The 22,233-nt window shown below is 38.7% G+C and overlaps 1 non-coding gene across 1 annotated transcript; it reads right to left on the reverse strand.

Annotated features, from left to right (window-relative positions):
- Positions 1-18,236: 18,236 nt before the first annotated feature.
- Positions 18,237-18,309, reverse strand: TRNAR-UCG (transfer RNA arginine (anticodon UCG)). The gene has a single exon. It is a non-coding gene; the product is annotated as a tRNA-Arg (tRNA).
- Positions 18,310-22,233: the final 3,924 nt, after the last annotated feature.

Genomic DNA, 22,233 nt, shown 5'->3' on the forward strand with positions numbered 1-22,233 from the left:
GGAGCATCCAAAGTGCGCTGGTTTCGTACAGGCGGAATACACGCTCCTAGGTGGAAACTTCGCCCAGAGTGCAGTGATAGACACGTCTGTGTAATATGCAGACACCTTAGCGTCCTGCCTTTGTGGAACCAGTGTGACTTCCTTTCATTCAAATGCTTTCAAATAGTCTGAATTTAGAGAAGCCGCGGGGAACTCTGAGTGGAGAATCAAGGTTCAGGTGACCTCAGCCTGCCGGGCATCTTTGGGTTGTGGGGGAAACCGGCTCGGGGTCGGCTAGTTCGCTGGTTCCCTTGATTCGGCTTTTAATTCCACTCGTGGAAGTCCCATATCAGAAGGTGCCTTTTTGTTTATATTAATTCCTTAAACAAAAATCTTTATTTGTAAAAGTATCTTCATTTATATCTCCCCAAACACACACCCAGCAAAGCTCCAGTGGCGCAATTGGTTAGCGCGCGGTACTTAGAAGGCTGTGTATGAATAACGCTGAGGTTGTGAATTCGAACTCACCGGGAGCAGTGTTACTGCTCCCCGACTCACACAACTTCAGAGATGCAGAGAGCATACCCCTTTGAGGAGGTATCAGATTCTTCTTGTGATTTGTCTTAAAATTCCCTGCTGGAGGCCATGCATGACAAACAGCCCACTGTTAGCTTTGACGCCTGCTTTCTTCCAACATTTCAGCAGCAAGTGTTTGACAGTTGCTAAAACAACTGTTCGCAGTACTCAATTCAATAAGAAACTGACCATCACAATTTTAAGCCCAGAATTCGGGTACATATAAAAATTAGTAAAAAAAAAAATCCTAATTTGCCAATTCTGTATAATGTGGGAGATTTGGTTTTTATAATTATTATGGTGGAAATTTTCCTGTTCTTGAGTCCTCTTTCCTTACCGCAGTTACTTCACTCCTCTGGGGTTCCTGTAGGATTCTTATCACACTTAATAAGGCAGTGATGCTTGTACTTATGATGGAGACACAGCCTCGGAGTTGAGCAGGAAGCCTGAGTGGGGGCCACTAATCTCACCCTCTGGATCTTAAACATGATCTGAGACATCCTGGAGACACAGACATAGGGCTCTCCTGCTTTATAGAAGATAAATGTTTGCCCATGTGCAAAGGCTCAGCACTACCAGTTCTTTTCTGCCTGCTGCTACATTGTGGAATGTTTACATTCTCCCTGGTCCCACCTTGAGCTCGTCACTATGTAAATGTGCATTTAAAACAAGACTCACAGACCAATTTGAATTAATATTTGGTAAAGAAGTAATGGTGAATAGTTAATTTACAACGATGTACATTGGACATATCAATAGGTGTTATTCACAGTGTTTTTTGATAACAAATCAAGTGATTAACGACCACAAATTCCTCACATCCCTGTATGCATATTCCTTGGTAATGTGATTTTGCAGCAGTGTGTGAGCTGACCTTGTGATTTGCTTTGACCAATAGAATGCTGTGGAAATGGTGCTGTGGGAGTCCCAAGATTAAGTCTTATGAAGCCTTGTTACTTTCTCCCTTAGTCTCTTGGAACCTTGAAAACACTATGTAAAGAAACCCCAACTAGCCTCTTAGAAGATGGAAGACGACATGGATACAGTTCCAGCCATCTCAGCCATGCAGTCATTCCAGCTGACAACCCGCACACGTGAGTGGGACCATCTTGGACCATCCAGTCCCAGTCAAACTGCCAGATGAGGACAATCCTGAGTGACGTGACAAAACCAGCAGAAGAATTGCCCAGCTAAACACAGCTCAAATTGTTGCTCTGCAGAATTGTAAACTAAAGGAACGATTGTTCTTTTAAGTCACTAAGTTTGAGTGAGGGTTGTTACATAGATATAAATGATGGATTTAAGCATTTAGCACCAAGTCTTGCCTCGAGTATTGGGTCCTCTCTGCTGTTGCCACAGCCTGGAGACTTCGGGATCATTTGGGATCCTGGGCTGTTCCAATTTGTTTCTGGTTCCTCGGGTCCTTGCACCAAGCTCAGAGTTCCTGCTCTGAATCACCCAAACTTCCAGATCTCTAGAGTGGGTAGAGGTATAAATGATGAGGTAGGGCCCACGTTCCTTGTCTGGTTTTGCTAACAAACTAGTCTTCAGGGTCCCTGGTCCTTTGTAGGTACATCTTCCCTTGTGCTGGCTGTCCTTCCAGTAAGTATACTGGTTTGCCTTGTCACCCGCGACAGGGAGAGAAGGGTTTGGTATCTGTATTGAGAAACACTTACATATTTAATTTAAGTAGTTTAGAGATGCCAGGAAATCACACCTCATAGCTTGTTGCCAGTTTGCCCAATATTTTTTCAAAGAAATTCCAGTACAGGCAATTCTAGTGGGTAGCATACTTGTCACAGCAGCTGGAAGCTGGGTGGACAGTCCTTTTTCCCAGAAACTCCTGAGGACCTTTCCACTGGGCACCCATACCAAGACTAGGCCACACTTAGTTTGCATTGGGTTCTATACTAATTCTGAGCAGAAAGCAACCTGTTTTTTATTTAGAAATGTTGAGTTTAATAGAAAAAACTGTTGAAACTGACAACAAAATAATGTCATAAATTATGAGTGAAGAGGATTTCCTGTCTAGTTTTCTATATTAGGCCAAGCTATCCATCAAAAGTGAGTGTGTTGGGCCGAGCCCATGGCGCACTTGGGAGAGTGCAGCACTGGGAGCGCAGCGATGCTCCGGCCGCGGGTTCGGATCCTATATAGGACTGGCTGGTGCACTCACTGGCTGAGTGCTGGTCACAAGAAAGACAAAAAAAAAAAAAAAGTGAGTGTGTTATAAGGCCATTTACAGAGAGAGGCACCCTCTCAGAAAACTCCTGGAGGTTGTTCTCCATCAAAATGATACAAGACTGAAAAAAGGGAAACATGGGGATCCAAAACAGGAAAAAGCCAAAGTACACATTCAGGTTGATGGAAGAAAAGCCCCACAAGACACCCATGCAGCACGCCTATTGAGCAATCAGTGCAGACTTCAGCAGGAGGACAAGGGCTCCAGGGAGGAGACCACTAAGAAAAACGTTAAAATTGATATGTTATTTGAAGTGTTTCACTTTATTGAGAGTTGCTTAGATTCCTGGAGAATTGAGAATGGATTGGTTATAGATCATACAAAATATAGAAAAATTACAAGGCAGTTAGTAACTCTGCAGAAAACTAAAATGTATGTAAAAAAAGAAATATGATCGTAGTACTACATGGTTTAGCTGTGAATAATTTTTTTTATAACCAATAAACTGAATATAAAATGATGATGAAATTAAGTAAGGAGGCAGTTGGAAAGGAAATGTAGGTGGAAGGATGAGAGATGTAAGAGAGGTACCTCCAGAGATCAACTTCCAGCATGAGAAGAGCCCTGCTGACCTGCTCCCAAATGAAATTGGTGAAAATTAGTTTTAGAAATCAACCATTTAAAGTCTTGGGAAAAGATCCTAAGGGCATACAGCAAATGAAGAAACATCTATTCAAGAAAATACGGGGGTATTCAAAGAAATTCATGGAAAGATTAATATTATCTTTCAATTCTATTTCTCCACTAACTTTTTGAAGTACCCTCATATACTAAAATTAGTCAGTGATATTAGAACCAGTGCTATGATCTGACTCTGTCTTTAGGAGGTAATTAAGTCATGACGGGATTAATAACCTTATAAAGGAGGTGCAAGGGAGCTCTTCATCCCTTATGCTCCCCCGCCATGTGAGGATGCAGCAAGGCACTATCTTTGAAGCAGAGAACAAGTCCTCACCAGGCACTTGAATCTGCTGGTGTCTTGATCTTAGACTTCCTGGCCTCTAGAAAGTGTAAGAAATAAATTTCTGTTGTTTACAAATTACCCAGTCTTAGGTATTTTTGTTACAGCAGCCCGAACAGCCAGGATTTCTTCCTTCCTCTCCCCCTCCCAGCTCAGTGAGATGGAAACACCATTGCAGGCTAGTGCAGTGAAGAACACAAGTCTCCTGCACTCCTCACCTCTCAGCCTGAAGGATATCATCCTGGGAGGGGCGGGGCATCAGCGTTTTTTATCCTTCCTCCATCTACTGATTGCTGAGGTTACAGTGATTGCAGCTGACAAGTGGGAGCTCCCTTTTTTTGCCCAACCTCCTCTCATGGGATGAAGGCTGTATCTTGGGTATGGTACCACTATGCTGTTGGGGCCCTAATCACCCTTGTCCAGGCTAGTCAGGCATTGGTTTCATGCTGGCAGAGTAAATTCAAGTTGAGAAGACCTAAAGGACTCCTTCCGCTAGCACTCACTTCCTAAAGCAGAGGTGTTGTACAGCTACTTTTACCTGCCCATAATCCTGCCAACTGGGCCAATTGTCGAGCTAGGGCTGGGTCTGGAGCTCACAGACCCCTCAAGTCCATTCACAGACTGGGTCACAAACCCTTCACATGCAGGTCTAGGAGCTAGGTAACTGGCCAAACAGGTCCTTGGACGCTGTAGGTTGGAGAGCACGGCCATGCACAGTGGATGCCTGAGGCAGATGCCAGCCAGGTGGTGGCACTGCACATCTGCACTAACTCCACCCACACACAACTTATTTACAAAGAATGGGCCGCACCACCCCCAACCAGACCTAAGGCGAGGGGTCCTGATTAAATTATTCTATTTTCCCAACAGGTGTCACTCAGAGAAAAGCTTGAATTGCCTCCACTTCCTGCTTCAGAGCCCTAGCTCAGAGATTTTGGGGGGGCGTGTGGTGGGGGGAACAGAGACCGTAAAACAGCTGTCAATCTCTTTCCAGAGGAACTGACTTTTTTGCAACAGCATGGAGAAGTTTGAGCCTAAAGATAATCTCGAAAACAGTGATAGTTGTGGTAAATTCATTGGAGATACAGGTAATCTGTAGGCCTAGCTAGTTTGCAGGGGAGAACCAGGGAATGAGATAATGAGGAGGAGCTCTCCTGGGGTCAGAACAAATATCAAACACTGATCTCAGGAGCTCTTCCTTCAGAGCAGCCAGAATTTGATTAGATTGGTCTTGCAGAGCAATCTATATCCCAGTGTATTGTTGAAAAAATAGATCAGCCAGCAATTAATGGAGTTTAACAGCTGTGTGCTCATGGAATGGGACAGTCTAAGAGAGTTCTATCAAAACCATTGTTATCTGAGGTGACTCTGCATACCCAAGGCTCTGCCTCCTGAGGAGCAACATCAAAAGTCTGATGATGCAGAGGAGAGGGGGATAGAGTTCATTAAAATAATTCAGCCAGCCTTGGTCCAATGGAACAGAATACAGAACCCAGAAATCAACCCACATACTTACAGCCAACTGATCTTTGATAAAGGCACCAAGAGCACACATTGGAGAAAACACTGCCTCTTCAATAAATGGCGCTGGGAAAACTGAACATCGATATGTAGAAGAATGAAACTAGACATGTACCTCTCGCCATATACCATGTCAACTTAAAATGGATTAAAGACTAAAATATAAGACCCGAAACTATAAAACTCCTAAAAGAAAACAAAGGGGAAACACTTCAGGAAGTAGGACTGAGCAAAGACTTTACAAATAGACCCCCAAAACACAGGCAACGAAGGAAAAAATAAACAAATGGAATTATGGCAAACTAAAAAGCTTCTGCACAGTAGAAGAAACAGTTGACAGAGTGAAAAGGCAACCTACAGAATGTGAGAAAATATTCACAAACTATGCATCTGACAAGAGATTAATATCCAGAATACACAAGGAACTCAAACAACTTAACAGGAAAAAATAAGTAATGCAATTAAAAAAAATGAATAGGCATTTCTCAAAGGAAGATATTCAAATGGCCAACAGACACATGAAAAAATGCTCAATATCACTAAGCATTAGGGAAATACAAATCAAAACCACATTGAGATATCATCTCACCCTTGTTAGACTGACCATTATCAAAAAGACAGAGAATAACAAATGCTGGTGAGGATTTGGAGACAGGGGAACCCTCCTATACTGTTGCTGGGACTGTAAATTAGCACAGCTGTTATGGAAAACAGTATGGAGGTTCCTCAAACAACTGCAGATAAAACTGCCATATGATCCAGCAATCCTGCTTCTGGGTGTATACCCAAAGGAATGGAAATCATCGTGTTGAAGGGATACCGGCACTCCCATGTTTATCACAGCTCTATTTACAATAGCTAAGAGCTGGAACCCACCTAAATGTCCATCAAGTGATGACTGGGTAAGGAAAATGTGGTATACATATATACATAATGGAATACTACTCAGCCATTAAAAAAATTATGTTTGCAGCAATATGGATGAACTTAGAGAAAATTATGTTAAGTGAAATAAGCCAGGCACAGAAACAGAAATACCACATGACCTCACTCATAAGTGGAAGCTAAAATAAAGAAAGAACAATCACAATAATTTGTTGAACTTTCAAAACTAGAGAACTGAACTGAAGTCTGTTCTCAGAACTTTCCCAGAGGTGGGAAATGGGGAGATGAAAGAGGGTTAGTGAGAAATTGGTAAAGAGCCACAAAAAATGATTACATTGTATAATGTTGAATATGCTAATTATCTTGATTTGAGCATCACATATTGCACACAGGTATTGATATTCAGTGCTGTACCCCACAGATGTGTACAATTATGTTTCAATTAAAAAAAGAAAAAGAAATAATTGAGGCCAGAAGGCAATAGGATAACATACATAAAATGCTCAAAAATAAAAAAATTTGTCAACAAAGCAGATTGGACACAACAAAGCTAACAATCTAAAAATGAGTAAAAAATAAAGACATTCTCAGATAAACAAAAACAGAAATAATTTGCTGCCTCCAGACCCATTCTACAAGAAATTCTAAAAGAAGTTCTTCAGACTAAAAGCAAGTAATCTCAGATGGTAACTTGAATCTCACAAAAACCAAAAGCTCCAATAAACATAACTATGTAATTATATAAAAAATAATACACGTGTATATTTCTTATTGTTTATTTTTTAACTTGTTTAGAAGGCAATTGTATAAAACAATATTATATAATGCATTATTGGACCTATAACCCATAGGAATGTAATATATTTGCCAATAACAGCACAAAAGAGGAAAACAGGAGCAAATCTGTATTGGGCTAAAGAAATAACTCCATCTGTCAATGCAAATGCACAGGACAAAATACAAAAACCAGAAATGAAAAATAAAAAGGTTAATATAACAAAGGTTATAAACGTATACTTACTCTCCTTTCTTCCCCCAGCTTCCTTAAAAGTCATAAAATTATGTACAGCATTAACTCTAAGTGTAAGTTTTGTAACCTATAGAGATACAATATTTATCATCATAATAATAGAGAAAGGCAGAGAGGAAATAGAGGTATGTAGGAGTAATGTGTCTATATCTCACTGGAATTAAGTGAGTAATAATCTGAAGATGATTCTGGTAAGTTAAGATTTATACAGTAAGCTCTACAGCAACCACTAAGGAAATAACTCAAAAAGTATAATGAAAAATCATTAAAGAAATTAAAATGCTACATTAAAATATTCACTTAATGCAAAAGAAAGCAACAAAAGAGGAAGAGAGGAATAAAAGACATGAGACGTGTAGAAAACAAAAAGTAAAATGGCAGACATAAATCCCACTATGTCAATAATAACACTAATTGTGAATAAATTAAACAACCTAATCAAAAGGCAGAGATTGTTAGACTGGATTAAAAAATAATATTCAACTAGATGCTGTATATAGGAGATGCACTTTAGATTCAAAGATACAAACAGACTGAAAGTAAGAGGATGGAAAAAAGACATATTATACAATAGCAATCATAAGAAAACTGGAGGGTCAGTACTAATATTACACAAAATAGACTTGAAAACAAAAAAAGTTACTAGAGACAAAGAGTGACATTTTGTTTTATTTTATTGGCAGCTGACCAGTACAGGGATCTGAACCCTTGACCTTGGTGTTGTCAGAACCACATCCTAACCAAGTGAGCTTACTGGCCAGCACCAGACTGACATGATAATGATATAAAGATCAATCTATCAGGAATGTATAATAATTATAAACATACCTGTAGTTAATGGCAGAGCACCAAAATACATGAAACAAAAACTTAAATAAATGAAGAGAGAAATAGACAATACAACAATAGCAGGAGATTTCAATACCCTACTTTCAATGATGTGTAGAATAAATGGGCAGAAGATCAACAAGCAAATAGAAAACTTGAACAACAGTATAAACCAACTAGACCTAACAGACATGTATAGGACACGCTACCCAGAAACACTAGAATATACAAGTGTACTTCAAAAGATTCATGGAAAAATGGAATTAAAATAATATGAATCTTTCCATGAACTTTTTGGAGTACCTTTGTACATTCATCTCAAGTGCATGTGGTACCTTCCCCAGGACAGGCCATATGCTAGGTAGTAAAACAAACCTTGATAAATACAAAAGAATCAATACAACACAAAGTATGTTCACCAATCCCAATGTATGAAATTAGAAATTAATAACAGAAAGAAATTGGGGAAACTCACAAATATGTGGAAGTTAAATATCACACTCTTAAATAATCAATGGTCAATGAAGAAATCAAAATAGAATAGAAAATATTTTAAGATGAATGAAAACCAAGATGCAACATGCCAAATCTTCTGGGATGCAGCTCTAGCAGGGATTAGAGGAAAATGTATACTTGTAAATTCTTATGTTAAAAAAGAAAAAGGATTTCCAAATAATAACCTAATCTTTCACTAAGACACTGGAAAAGAAAAGCAAAGTAACCTAAAGCAAGCAAAAGGAAGGAAATAAAAAATATTAAAGTGAAAACTGAATGAAATAGAGAATGAAAAACAATAGAGAAAATCAATGAAACGAAAAGTTGGTCCTTTGAAAATATCAGCAAGGTTTGCAAAACTTTAGCTAGATTGACTACAGAAAAAAAGAGAGAATACCTCAGTTACTAGAATCAGAAATGAAACAGGGGACATTACTATTGACCTTAAAGAAATGAAAAGAATTATAAAGGGACACTATGAATAATTTGCCAATAAGTGAGATAACTTAGATGAGGTGGTCAAATTCCTAGAAAGATATATTAACAAACTTTCACTGAAAAGGAATTTGGAGACAAAGAGAGATTTTTATTAGGCAAATAGTTTGTAAACCCGGAATACTGCAGCTTTCAGTACAAAACAAAAGTGCACTTTCCCAGAAGAAAAAGAAAGATTGTCTTGTATAGCAAAAGTCCCCCTCGCCCGCAGGTTCCCATTTTGGTCTATCTATGCAAGTGAAGAATCCGAGCTTGTTTAGTTCTGATTGGTTTGGCCAGTAATGCAAAAGAGGGATTCTGGCTTGCTGTGTTCTGGACAGTTAACATTTGACAGGTTGCCATCTGTTGATTAAGTATGGGTGACAGAGTGAAATTCCTTCGCGGCAGTCACCAGCAGCGCAGGCAGGGGGAAGGCAGCCTGTGAAAGAAACCTGACAGGGTACTTGTGTAACCTGTCATCAGTTGCCTACTCAAAATTTAGATCTCGTTAGCCACCCAGGATCTGTCTCAAGGAATTGACTCTTTCAGGGTTTACAGACACAAACTACTAAAACTAACTCAAGAAACGTTAGACAATCTGTATAGATCTATAAAAAACAAGCAGATTGAATTAGTAATTAAAACAAAACAAAACAATAAACTACCCACAAAAATAAAAGCCAAGGCCCAGATTGTTAAAGGAAATTCCAGGTTCTGCTGGCCAAATCCGTGTTCTTGGTGTCTTGAACAAAGAATTGGGTGTGACAGGCCAGAGGCAAAAAGCAAAGAGCAGTTTTATTCAGCAAAGCGAGAATACACTCTGGAGAGGATGGAACAGTTTGATCGAAAGGGTGGCTCAAGAGCCCTAGTGGTTACATTCCTGGGAGTTTAAATCTTCCTTAGCTGGAATCGTGTTGTTTGGTCATAGGTTGAGCCCTGAGTGTAGTCTCTGTCCTATTGGTTAAAATGATTGGTGCCCTAGTGGTGGGAACTCATTGGTCCAGTCAAATGGTGCCCAAGGGTGGGAGTGGGGGGCTCCCTATCTGGAATTGTCTTTGTCTTCTAGGCCACTTTTGTGCATGTGCATGCCTATGTCCTTGGGGAACCAGTTGTCCCATTTGCAAATAATCAGTTTTCCTTCTCCTGCTCTTGTCTCTGTCTAGCTTCCTGCCTCAAGATGGCTTCATCGCTGACTCTACCAAGCATGTAAAGAATAATTAATATCAATTCTTCACAAGCTCTTTTAAAAAAATAGAAGGGGAGGTACTGCTTTCCAATTCATTCCATAAGACCATTATTATCCTGATACCAAAAACAGACATCACAAGAAAATAAAACCACAGACCAATATCTCCTACAAATATGGATGAAAAATCCTCAACAAAATGCTAACAAACCAAATCCAGTAATATATAAAAATAAATTATACACCATGACAAAATGAGATTTATCCCAGGAATGCAAGGTTGATTTAACATCCAAAAATCAATCAATGATAAGCCCACTGCCCATATCATCCTGAGCAGCTTTTCCCTTAAGAACAGGAACTAGACAAGGATGCCCGCTCTCACCACTCCTATTCAGCATAGTGTTGGAAGTACTAGCCAGAGCAATCAGGGAGGAGAAGGAAATAAAGGGCATCCAGATTGGAAAAGATGAAGTCAAACTGTCCCTGTTTGCAGATGACATGATCCTATATATCAAAGGAGGCCTTAAAGCCTCCACAAAAAAACTCTTAGAGTTCATAAATGATTTCAGTAAAGTTGCAGGATACAAAATCAACACACAAAAATCAGCCAAGAGTTGGAACCAGCCCAAATGTCCATCATCAGATGAGTGGATAAGGAAAATGTGGTATACCTACACGATGGAATACTACTCTGCTATAAAAAAGAATGAAATACTACCATTCGCAGCAACGTGGGAGGACTTAGAGAAAATATAAGTGAAATAAGCCAGGACTAGAAAGAGAAATACCGTATGTTCTCACTTATTTGTCAGAGATAAAAATAAATAAATAAATACATATACAAACAAATAAACAGGGTTTTGAGAAGAAGACACAACAATCACAATTACTTGAACTTGTTAAGACAAGTGAACAGATATGACGTTGATGGGAGAGGAGGGGGAGGGAAGTGGGAAAGAGGAATTGGTAAAGGGATATGAAAATCAACTACATTGTATATTGATAAATTCAAATAAAAATAAATAAATAAAAAATTTAAAAACACCCAAAACAAAAAACAAAAATCAATGTAATACACCACATCAATAGAATAAAAACAAAAATCACATGATCATCTCAATACTGTTGAACAAAATTCAATACCCTTTCCGTGTTGAAAACACTCAACAAACTAGGAATAAAAAGTAAACTTCTCAACCTGAGAAAAGCCATCTGAAAAAAATAAACTATAGCCAACAGTATGAGTACTATTAATGGTGAAAGACTGCATGCTCTCCCCCTAAAATCAAGAACAAGACAAATTTGTTTACTCTCACCACTGCTAAAAAAATAGAAGAGGTACTACTTCATTTTCCACAGTAAGAAATGAACACACAATGAAGGCATTATCAAATTCTAGTTTATCATATTTCTATTAAGAAGTCTAACTCATTTGCATTTTTCTGATGACACTTGAAGTTCAGCATCTTTTCATATATTTACTGGCATTTTGGATATCTTTTTGTGTATGTGTGTGTGAACTGCCTACTCAAATTTCTCCCTATTGTTTTCTTGGTTTGTTTGATTTTCTATGTATATGCAGGACTTAAAAAAAAAAGTACTATGGATATGAATCATTTGCCAAAGCTTCTTTTGTTTTTATTTAAAAATAAGTGTAGCATATGGTCAACTACAACATACAAACCTTGTTTTAAAAAGTTGCTGTCCATCCCCAATACTGTGCTGGGGAAATTAATTTTTTTCAAGTTTAATGCATCCTTCTGGTCAATGGCAATTGGACAAATCCCAAGTCTGTCATTGTCATAACAAATTGTAAACCATATAAAAATTTAATCAGCACACATGTATTCTACCAAATTGGTTCAAATGTAGCAAAATATATCCAAATATAGAGTCTAGATTCCAGACCTAGAATTCTACTTCAGCATGACAGTGACTTATGAGTTGTCCTTTGTAAATCCAAGCCTTCGTCTAGTGATCACCATGCCCCCAAGTCTTCCCAGGGCATTCTACTAAAAACTAAGTAGTGTAAAGTCACAGAGTCCCTAAATTAAGCTAGTCTTTTAGATTTTTAAAATTTCAGTTAGCCTCTTTATAAATTCAGGATATTTTTAATATCTCCAGGACTTCTTGCAGATATAATGACAGAATTACAGATGATCTTTTTCATATCCTGAGACACTATTTCTGTGGGTATATCGCCTTAAATACTACAAATAGGTAATTGCTCTGCTATTATCTGCTCTCAGTTTTAGCTTCATTTTCCCCCTTAATCTTTTCCTTTTTCCACTTTAAACATTATTTTTCTTATTGGAAAAAACAGAAGCAAAAGGAATAATACTGCTTTCTTCTGTCAAAGGTAATATTACACCATTTTCCCACTGCAGTGAATTTATCTGTTCCTTGTTCCTTTCTGCTGTAAACTTATAAGCACACACACAGACATAGTGAGCAGTACGGGACAGTTACGGGGAATCACACCTGTAAATTTGGCATGCTCCTGGTTGTTGACATCTCTGGAATTAAACTTCTCAAAGCAGATAGTATTGGAATTGTTATAGTTTTCCCCAAGTAACAAGAGGAATGCCTGCAATTTAAAATATATCAGTATTTGTTTAATTAATAAGTGATTGCTTCTTAGAGGAGTCTGAGATCTAAAAAAGACCAACCCTAGATCAACTGTCATTCCAGTGATAAACATTGAATAACTTATTACAAATTGGGTCCCTGCTTCTGAATTCTCTGCAACTCCTTCCTTTTCTCCTTTCTTTCTCCTATATATTGCATTTACTCTTTGCTTTTACCCATAACTGTCTTCATTTGTTCCATAACATAACATTTTATTATTGGACAGTGAAAATAAGTTACATTTTAGAACATTTGTATTGATGATCGGCTTATCTTCTTATTAAGTAAACAAATTGAGACATGCTATTTATTTTCTTTCTGTGTTAACTTTCTTATTTAATAGGAATAATAATAACCACCTAATTATTGGTGAGGACTAGATGCGATGTTGTATTTTAAGATGCCTAGCACATTGTAGGCAGCTGTGAATGTTAGGATTCTTTTTTTTCTCTCCCTTCATGCCTTTACTCTTTTTCCCACCTCCCCCCCGCCACTTTCTTTTTCCTCTCTGTTTCTCCCCTTTCTATCATCCATCCCTAAACTCCCACAACACCTGCTGCCCCCACTGACTGTGTCTTGACTGACATGTGGGCCAGAATGGAAGCCTTGGCTCTGACATAGCTGAGAGTTATAGGATATGATGTTTCACTTCCCGTCTTGATGTCTTTCAGTAATAGCCTGCAGGCCCAGGAGAAGTAGGGATCCAGTAGGTAGGCAAAGCTCTTTCGGCCTCAGCTTTTTGCTCTTCGCCTAATTGCTACATGGATATGTGATGCTTTCTGGGCAGAGGTGATATGCCTGCCACGTTGCCTTCTGAGTCTAGGCTACTTTCTCCTCTCATGCTGGAGGCATACTCCAAAGGTACTCAAAAGATTATCAGAACTATTGAAACCCAGAGATCTGGGAAGGCAAAGTCATTAGGCTACTTCATCTGGACCATGAGATGGAGCTTATAGAGAAAGGGTTTCCTTACCACTGAAGAACCAGTTACTATAAGACGAGAAAAAGTTAGTAGTTGTATACAGTAAGGAGTTGCTAATAACATGTGAGGGGCAGTATGGTATTATAGATAGAACCCTGAAGTAAGAATGTGGAAATTGAATTTCATCTACCATTATTAACTACCTGACCTTAGTATATCACTTTACCCCCTCTGGATAATAAATAACACTTATTGAGTGCATGACAAATGTCATGCCTTATGATAAGTGTTTTATTTGTGTATATTAATCATATTCTTTATTTTCTGTATTTCCTGATGCTTTGACATCTTGGGGCCTTGCTGACTTTGGAGACTGCCCCTCCCCACCAGGGCTAGCCAATTTCCAGAGATAGTAAACTCCCCTGTGACTGCACCTTTCCCCTGCAAACCAACTAATTCAGAGCCCATGCCCCAACCACTTCCTTTGTCATGCTCCCATACCTATTCCCCTGCCCTAATTACCCAGAGCCAGGAGCCAAACAATTAGGGACAGCCTCTATGCCCTAGAGCCAGCTAAAATTCCTCAAACTAGCCAATCCGAAACCTACTTAACCTGCCTCACCTCTCCCTTTCTACAACACTGCAGTAAAGGCTCTTGCCCACATTTTCCTTCACATCCTCTGCCTCTGACCAACCCTGCTGCTTCACTATGTGTCCCTGCATGGTGTGGTATACCTTCTATTTCTCAGGATCTTGTAAGTGTGAAAACTTCTTCTTTAATGACAGTCATTTCTATGTCTATGTGTTTTACTGTGCCTGATTAAAACAAATCTCCATACACTTTAAAACAATATATTAACTCATTTAATTCTATGAGGTAGGATTAAATGAGTTCATATATTAAAGAGAAATGAGTTGGTATATTCTCATATATGGCAGGCATATCATGTCTGCCCAGAAAGCAGTTAATATATTCTGTTTAACATATGAACTCATTTAATCCTAACTCACAGGTAATATATTAACACCTGGTAGTGTAGGAGTGAATTCAGTAATCTCTATTGCCACAGTAGAGGAAGTCTTTTGTATGACTGCTCTAAGGAGCTTTGAGGATTTTGAGGCACAATTCAGTGTTCTTGCTTTGAACTACCATATTCAGATTAGAAATCTGAGAAGAGCTTAAAAGTCTAGAGAAAAAAATGAGTTTCTAGCTTCTAAAAAAGCTCACAAAGCCTCATAATCCACTAGTCCTGTCAACCACACCTGGAGTTCAGTCCCAGGAAGGACCCATAAGGGACAGGATGGAAAGGGGACAGAGCTGGAAAGGCGCTCAGAACATGGGCAGGAGAATTTCAGCAAAGTGGAGCTGGTTTTGGTTTTGGACTGTGTCGCATATGTGTCAGAACTCCTGAGTGGAGCTTGTCAGTGATTAATTAAAATAAAAAATGAAAACTGTTTAATAGACAAAGTTGTTTTGTTTATCACATTCTGGGGTTTATGTGGATTAAAAAATAAAAGGGTTAATTGTATGTAAGAATAGTGGAAAGTTTATTCTCTAATTCTCTTATGTTTTCATTGCATGTAACATATACTATATAGTTTATTTCTTTATTCATTTTGGTCTAATACAACATACTATAATTTATTAGATTTTACAATCTATTATGTTATAATAGATCTATCATAATCTAATAATTTATCTTTGTATACAATTATATCATCTTAGAATAATGACAGTTTTGTTTCTTCCTTTCCAATCATTACACATTTTATTCCTCTCTTTAACGTGACTGAAAAGGCAATGAATGATGCACAGACGAGTCTGTAATGTTCAGTAGAAATGATGAGAGCTGGCTTCCTTGATGTGTTGCCAGTCTCAAACAATGTTTCCAATATCTTGAATATAGATATTAGGTATTTTACATTTAAGATCAATGTTTACTATAATTTTTCAAAGACGTTATTTATCAGGTTAAGGAAATTATCTTCTATTGCTAGGTTGCTTACAGTTTTGATCGTGATTGAATGTTGTCTTATCAAATATTTTCCATATCTCTTTTGAGATGATTATATGATTTGTTTCATTCCTAATGTGCTGAATTAGAATGATTTACTTCCTTTTTTAAATTAAAAAAAAATTTTTTTTCTTTGGCAGCTGGCTGGCAAGGGGAAACAAACACTTTCCCTTGGTGTTACAAGGCAGTGCTCTCACCAACTGAGCTAATCAGTCAGCCTAAAAATGCTTTCCATTGTACATATTTATGGGGTACAGTTTATTTCAATACTTGCATATATCAAAATATAATATTAGCAGAGCTATCACAAAAACATTTGTCATTTCTTTCTGGTTATAACATTCAAGATCCTCTCTTTTGGCTATCTTGAAATAAACAATACAATGTTATTAGCTATTGTCACCCTTGAATGCCTTGTTGTCTGATGATAAATTAACTTTCCATTCTTGGTGTAAATTAAAGACCAAAATGACTTATAATTTATTTCAAACATGACTACGTTCAGTTCCTTAACTTTCAGGATAATTTGCATCTATCTACATTCAAGAGTCAGATGGGCCTGTGATTTTCCTTTCTCACAATGTCCTTAGTATGTACAAAGGTGATACCAGTCTCAGTTTGGCAGTTTCTTTTAAAAATATGTATATAAATATAGACCTACCATATAATCCAGGTATTTGACTTGTAGATATTTACCCAAGCGAAATGAAAGCATATATCCATACAAAGTATTATACACAAATGTTTGTAGCAGCTTTATTTATAATAGCCAAAACTGGAAATAATTCAAATGTTGATCAACCTATGAATGGATAAACAAATGTGGTATATCCATACAGCAGAATACTACTTAGCAATAAAATGAAATGAACTTGTGATAAAGCAACAATATCGATAAATCTCAAAATAATGAGTGAAAGAACTAAAGAAGAGGCCGTACTGTATGATCCATTTACATAAAATTCTAAAACTACAAACATACACTGTTTCATAAAACTACAAACACATAACGACAGAAACCAGAACAGTGGGAGGGGGACAGGGATTACAAAACTTTTGGGGGTGATGTCTATAGTGATGGTTTATGAGTTATATATGTCAAACATACATATGTTTAAATACGTGCAGTTTATTGTACAGCAGTTATGCCTCAATAAAACTGTTGAAAGGGTACATCATAAAAAAAAAAACCCAGAAGACAAAACAAAAATCCCTACCTCATTCTGGCAAGAATAATGTGGGCCTCTGCACGAGTAGTTGTGGATCTCCCCCCGCCCACCACCTTTACTTTTCCTTTTTCTGTGTTTCGGAAAAGTTTGTGTCTCATTAGATTTATTTCTTCGGATGTCTTAAATAAGTCCTGGGTAAGCAATGGGACATGGGATTTTCTCAAAAGGAAAGTGTTTAACAACGAATTAAATTTATTTCGTAGTTTAAGATGCTGCTGTTCCTTTTTGAATCTAATCTGATTCGTCATAGTGTTTTAATAACTTGTCCACTGCATCTAAATATTTAAATGTATTTAGATTCTTTTATGTAAAAGTATCATATTTAAATGATTCTTTCCACTTTTGGGTAAACTGCCCGCTCTTCATCTTTGCCTGGCTCGCCTCTTCTCATATTTTCAGTTGTCTGTTTAAACCTTGATTCCTCAGATATTGCTGACAGTCTGTATACAAGAGCTTGGTCTACGCAGTGGCCAGGAGAGAGACCTCCTTTGGTCGACGACCTCATCCACCTGAATCAGGAGCGGGTTTTATACGGTTGTGTTTCTCCAGCTCGCCTAAAACGTGAGAAGTTTCAGGGATAATATTTCTTATGTTTCCTTTTTTGGAGGCTGGCGGGAGCGGGGCCCGAACCCGGGCACGGAACCTTGCTGTTCTAGTGCTGTGCTCTGATCAACTGAGCTAACCAGCCAGTCCTAGTCGGCCCCCCGACTGGCCGGTTACTCACTTGGTTAGAGTATATTACCCAGGCGGGGGGTAATATTTAAACCGACTTCAAAAAGACAAGCTCTCAAGATAGAGACACTTTTTCGTGCCCTTACTGTGGACCACTGGAGGAGTGAAGGTCGCCGCCCTGCAGGACCAGGCGAATAGAGCTCCTTACATGCGTGCCCGGCCGCTTCCCCTCACGCACCGAGCCCACCCAACCTGCTGGAAGAAACTCCGCAAGGACCAGGACTCATGCTCTCCCATCCCATCCCATCCCAGTCCCCACACATCCGTGTGCTTGCCTGGCTAAGAGCCTCTTCCTAAATTCAAGCGGCCAGGAAGTGGGGGAGCCGGCCGGGGAGCCGTCCTCCCCTTCTGAATGTGTCGGATTACAGGAGAGACCTTCTGTGACGAATCATTCCATTTTCTATTGGGAAGGATTGCAGGGAATTCAGGATCGGTTTCCGGAAGTGATCGGATGCTGTATATAACCTGAGATCTGAAAGGTGTGCAGTGATGCATGGGAAATGGGAGGGCAAGAATGAAAAATGGAAATACAACCACGAAGGGATTCGAACCCTCAATCTTCTGATCCGAAGTCAGACGCCTTATCCATTAGGCCACGTGGTCCTACGGAGCCATCCCTAAAGAAAATAAAAGGAGGTTGAGGGTCTTGGCTAGAAGGCGTTTTTTTCATTGTTTCATATATCCTAACGTAATGATATGATCTTCGCTATTAACATCATTTCAGAGACGGCATAATTAAAACTCACAAAATCTAACTTCTCCAGTGTCACAAAGTAATAGGATAAGAAGAAACGCGAATTTCGATTTTCTCCGAATTCCTGCCCTTGACTTGACAGCAAATTTGACACAAATTTGACACGTGCACCATGGTGCCTCTCTTAGCCAGTAACATTAAACTGTAAAGAAATAGAAAAAGAAAAGAATTGAGAATCCCTCTGTAATTACAGCTACAAGAATTGAGACCCTCTTGGAAATAAAATGAAGATCACCAGGAGGTGAATTACAAAGACCCCCCTCGCGACCCTGTGAGCTCGGCGTCCAGTCCTGCCGGGTCAGCTGTCAATCAGGATTAAATTGGGGCGTCTTCCTAGGCCTGTCCCCGCCTGTAAACCAAGAGTAGACCCCGCTGAGTACTCTCCACTGAGACGTTTGTAAAAGGTCCAAGAAAGAACCAGCACTTGGACATGAATTAGAAAATGTCCACCATTTTGTGGAGCCACGTGACCGTGGTAGTGTGTGGTTCAGTGGAAGAGTCAGACTTTACCTTAGCGAGGGTTAGGGTTCGAGTCACTGCGGTGGTTGTGTGTTCTTACTTTCCGGTTCTGCATTTTCCCCAGCCACCCTCGACTCATCGGATGCCCACTCGGCACTGGCGATGCGCCCGCGGGAAAAGCGCGAGTGGGGAAGGCGCGAGCCGGCCCGGCCCGGCTATGAACGGCCCGCTGTGGACCCGCTTCCCGGGGTGCCGGGGGCGTGGCGAAGGCAACCGGGCTCGAATCCCAGCATTTGGGGGTCTCATTCCCGATACTGGGAACTCTTGGAGGGCCGGATTTGAGCCTTTATGAAACCGGCCTCTTCATTGCATCCTGGTTTCCGGCTCTCTCAAAATCTGCTAAACAGATTTTTTTCATGTTTTAGAGATGCTGGAGAAACATTATTTTCTGAAAAGCTCTTCTAATCAGCCCGCACCCAGGGCTGCGCTCTCTTCCCCTTGCCCTCCAGGAGAATACCGCCCTGTTCTCTCGCCCACGTCAGATCAAAGTGTCCAACTGTCGAGGTCTGTCCTTAACCCAGCCTGAAGGGGTTCAGTAGACACCTAGGAACCAAACTTACTCTGAGTCCTAAAAGATGAGAGAGAGTTCGTTTAAAAAAGAGCAGAAAGAGGAGTATATCCAGAAGGCGGATCAGAATGTGCAATGATGTAAAGCATTTTGCCCAATTAATATGAAATTTTAAATGAAACAGCAAATTCTTCAAAAAATATCAATTGCAAAATTCGACTCAAGATGAAATAGCAAATATGAATAGTCCTAAAACCATTACATAAATTGAACAGTCAAAATTTTTCCCACAGAGAAAAGTCCAAACCCATATATTTTCACTTGGAAGTTCTTTGAAACAATCCAGGGAGAATAATTTCAATAGGACACAAACTCTTCCAAATGTAATAATAGGGTGAAGACTTTCCATCTCATTTTATAAGTTTGACTTCATTGTAATGCCAAAACCAGACAAAGACAGTGTGAGAAAGAAAAATCATAGGCCAATATCATTCATGAACATAAATGCAAATATACTTTTTTTTTAAAAGCCGAATTCCACAATGTTTAAAAATTGTAAAAAACTTGGGTTTATACCTAAAATGGGGATGTCAATTTAACATTGGAAAAACTATTATGATTCAGCACATCTAGAAATTAAAGGAAAAAATTATGTTCACCTCAATAGAGGCAGAAAAAGCATTTGATAAATTTTAGTGTCCACTCATGATACAACTGTTAACAATATGGAAATAAGACATTTCTTTAACCTGATTTTAAAAACTCAAAAATAATCCACAGAAAACATAAAATTTAAAGGCAAAAAATTTAAAATAGTGTCTGAGATTGGAACACATGGAGTATACCAGAAATTGCCACCTCTATTCCCTACCAGACAAAAGGAAAGTAGAAAAAGGTAAGTGACAAGAAAGGAAGAAACAACTATCTTTTCCCTTTTTCTCCCCTTTTTTTTTCTGAAAGATTGTATGTTTGTGTACAAAGATTAACCAAACAAATCTAAAAATAAATGACTATAATTAGTGAGTCAATACATTTTCCTGACAGCTATAAAAATTTACAAAAGCAATTACATGCAATACAGAAAAACGTAAAAGTCACAGAAAATTAGATATTAACATGATAATATTTTAATAACAAGAAAATATCACAAAATAAATATGGTATGGAAACAATATTTATTTATTTATGGAAACAATAAACTAAGCATACTAAATAATCTATTGTTTATGGATACACGTATAAGTAGTACAGCTAATAAACAAGTGCAAGAGAATGATTATCACATTATTATAGTGGTTATCTCAGGATGAGGGAGGTATAAAACAGGGTGCAGCAAATGGAACTTCTACAATAATGGCAATATTCTCTTTCTTAATTGGTGACTCTGTTCTTTTCAAAGTAAACATTTTTTTATTGAAGTATAACAGACATGCAGAAAGTGCCCAAATATAAGTATATATAAATCACTGAATATTTATAAGGAGAATATATCTATGAACCCCCACCCAGATCTTCTGTTCCAATTTATAACCACCATTTTCATTAAATGGAATCCTGAAACAACATTTTGTCATTTAAGCTGTCTGTGTCAAGAAATAGAACATTACCAGTTGCTGTGGACTGACTGAATTGTGTCCTTTAAAGTTCATATATTAGTAGCTTAATTCCCACTGTAACTGTTGAGGGTAGGAAATCCTATTATGGTAATTGAAAAGTGGGGCCTTGGAGAGGTGATTGGATTGTAAGGACTGCACCCTGGTGAATGGATTTACCCATTTTTGGAATAGTGTGTGTGGTTCTGAGGGCTTTAAGAGGAGAGTGCACAAGGAACTATCATTTTCTCTGCTCTGCTATTTTCCTCCATGTGAGACCCGTGCTGTAAAGCCACCACCAAAGAAGGCCTTCATCATAAGTGTTCCCTGGACTTTGGACTTCCTGGCCTCTGAAACTGTAAGCAATAAGTTTCATTTTCTTTTAAATTACCCTGTGAGAAAAACAGAGCAGTCAGGCCCCCTCACCTCAGGTCGGGCTGGGTATGGTGCAGCATACACTTTGTAAACAAGTTGTGTTGGAGTAGAGTTAGTGCGCTTGCCCACCCTTGTATCTTTTGGCTTGTTGCAATTTTTGTGTGTTCTTCAGTGTATGAGGTAGTGGCTCTGAACTGCTGGTCTGCAGAGCTCACCTCTAAAAATAAAGCCTATTGTTTCTTCACCCATGGCTCCAAGGACCTTTTCCCTGTTACCTAGCTCGTAGACCTGCGTGTGAAGGGTTTGTGATCCAGTCTAGACAATGGGCTCGAGGGGTCTGTGAGCTCCAGACCCAGCTCTAGCTTTATATACCCAGCTCCAGGTGTTTTGTGATAAGCAACAGAAACAGACTAATACACGAGTGCCCTCAGAAGCCACCCACCCGCATGTTCCCTCCTAATCACTTTCTTCATAAGGATAACCATTTTTTTTTTTTTTTTTTTACTTCCAACATCATCTTTTAGTTTACAATTAATACTTTTTAAAGCCTGGCTTATTTTGTGCAGCAATATGTGAGATTCATTCATGTTGCATTTAACAACTGTTCTTTCTCATTGTTGTGTATATATTCCATTGTATGAATATACCACAATTTATTTACTTTTATTTGCCTATTCTGCTGGTCATGGACATTTGAGTTGTTGCCAGTTTGGGTGTATTATGAATATAGTATATTCATATATTATGAATATAGTATATTCATATATTATGAATATAGG

This window comes from Cynocephalus volans, chromosome 5 (genome assembly GCF_027409185.1).
Source record: "Cynocephalus volans isolate mCynVol1 chromosome 5, mCynVol1.pri, whole genome shotgun sequence".
In the NCBI taxonomy this organism is placed as follows: Eukaryota; Metazoa; Chordata; class Mammalia; order Dermoptera; family Cynocephalidae; genus Cynocephalus; species Cynocephalus volans.